Raw genomic sequence first — 2,739 nt, forward strand, 5'->3', positions numbered from 1 at the left:
CAGCAAATAGAAACCCAAAAGATTAACAATAAAATTTCAGGATTACACAACTGAATAGAAAGTTAAAGGAGCAGAATTGAGGCAATGGAAGTCAGAATTAGTGAGATTGAAGATGAAGCACTTGACGCCAATTTATTTGAGGAAAAAGCAGATAAATGAATTTTAAAAAATGAAGAAACCCTAAGAATTATGTGGGACTCTATCAAGAGGAATAACCTATAAGTGATTGGAGTACCAGAACGGGGGGTGGGAGGGGATAACAGAAAATACAGAGAGAATTGTTGAAGACTTGTTGGCAGAAAACTTCCCTGATATTGTGAAAGATGAGAAGATATCTATCCAAGAGGCTCATCAAAACCCACACAAGGTGGATCCCAAAAAAATGTCACCAAGACGTACTATAATCAAAGTTGCCACAACCAAAGATAAAGAGAAAATTTTAAGAGCACCTAGGGATAAACGACAAAGAAAAGTAAATAAGACTAAGCTCTGACTACTCAGAAGAAACCATGCAGGCAAGAAGGCAATGGAATAACACATATGAAGCCTTGAAGGAAAAAAATTATCAGCCAAGAAATTATATATCCAGCAAAACTGTCTCTCAAATATGATTGTGGAATTAAGGAAGTTCCAGATAAACCGAAGTTTAGGGAATTTGTAAAAACCAAACCAAAATTAGAAGAAATACTAAAGGTAGTCCTCACTTAGAAAATCAATAACATCAGATAACAACCCAAGACTAGAACACAGGACAAAACAACCAGATATCAATCCAGATAGGGAAGTTGCAAAAATAAATCAAAGATAAAACACTGAAAATAAGAAAATGGAGATGTCAATATGTAAAAGATGACAACACTAAAACAAAAAAAGGACTCAATAATGTAGTCATAGAACTTTCATATGGAGAGGAAGTCAAGCCGATATCAAGAAATAAAAGATTGGTTTAAACTTAGAAAAATAGAGGTAAATATTAAGGTAACCACAAAGGAAACTAATAATCCTACATACCAAAATAAAACAGAAGAAAAACATAAAGACTCAGCAAACAAAAAAACAACAATGGGAAAGATGAAAAGAAAATACATAAAGAAAAACTACTCAGCACAGAAAGTTAAGTGGAACAAAGAAACTGTCAACACACCAAAAAATACATCAAAATAACAGCACTAAACTCATACCTATCAATAATTACGCTGAATGTAAATGGACTAAATGCACCAATAAAGAGACAGAGTGGCAGAATGGATTAAAAAAACAAGGTCCAACTGGAGAAACCCCGAGAGTATGGCCCCCAGACACCCTTTTAGCTCAGTGGTGAAGTCACTTCTGAGGTTCGCCATTCAGCCAGGGATTGGACAGCCCCATAAACAAAATGGGACTAATACGGCACAGCAGTCCAGGGACAAGGACTAGAAGGCAGAAGGGGACAGGAAAGCTGGTGATAGGGAACCCAAAGTTGAGTAAGGACAGTGTTGACATGTAGTGTGGTTGTTAACCATTGTCATAGGGCAACACGTGTACTAACTGTTTAATGAGAAACTTTTGTTCTGTAAACCTTCATCTAAAGTGAGAATAGCTGCACAACTGGAAGAACTGTGCATGTAGAAATTTTTGAAGTGGTGTATCTTTGGTTATGTATATTTTCACCAAAAAAAAAAAGAAAAAAAGGTGCAGAAGGGAGAGGTTTGACACTTCGTGGGGTTGTTAACCAATATCATAAAACAACATGTGTACTGACTGTTTAATGAGAAAATATTTGTTCTGTAAACCTTCACCTAAAGTACAACAACAACAACAAAAAAAGCATCCATGTATACATACGCTCCCTACAACAGACACACCTTAGACTCAAAGACACAAACAAACTAAACTCAAAGGATGGAAAAAAATATATCAAGCGAACAACAATCAAAAAACAGCAGGAGTGGCAATATTGATCTCTGACAAAATAGACTCTAAAGCAATATCCACAATGAAGGATAAGGAAGGACACTTTCCTAGTCATCTAGTACTGATTTAACAGAAATACCACAAGTGGATGAGTTTAACAAAGAGAAATGTATTTCCTCACAGTAAAGTAGGCTAGAAGTCCAAATTCAGGGTGTCAGCTCCAGGGGAAGGCTTTCTCTCTCTGTTGGCCTTCTCAGCAAACTTCCCGCAGACTGGGCGCTCTCCAAGCAGGGACCCCAGGTCCAAAGGACATGCTCTGCTCCCAGCATTGCTTCTTTCTTGGTAGTATGAGGTCCCCCTCTCTCTCTGCTCACTTCTCTCTTTTATATCTCAAGAGATTGCCTCAGGACACAATCCGATCTTGTAGATTGAGTCTTGCCTTACTAACACAACTGCCGCCCATCCTCCCTCATTAACATCATAGAGGCAGGGTTTATAACATATAGGAAACCACACAATACTGGGAATCATGGCCCAGCCAAATTAATGCACACATTTTTGGGGGGACGTAATTCAATCCATGACAGAAACTATATAATGATTAAAGGGTCAATACACCAGGAGGACATAACCATAATAAATATTCACACAGCCAATGACAGGGCTCCAAAATACATAAAACAAACTCTAACAGTATTGAAAAGAGAAATAGCACCACAATAATAGTGGGAGACTTCAGTGGACCATTTTTGGTGAAGGACAGAACATCCAGAAAGAAGCTCAATAAAGACACATAAGAGGTAATTAAAAAAACTCCCCCCCCCCAAAAAAAAGCCCTGGCCCTGA

This window comes from Trichechus manatus, unplaced genomic scaffold, assembly GCF_000243295.1.
Source record: "Trichechus manatus latirostris isolate Lorelei unplaced genomic scaffold, TriManLat1.0 scaffold00201, whole genome shotgun sequence".
NCBI lineage: Eukaryota > Metazoa > Chordata > Mammalia > Sirenia > Trichechidae > Trichechus > Trichechus manatus.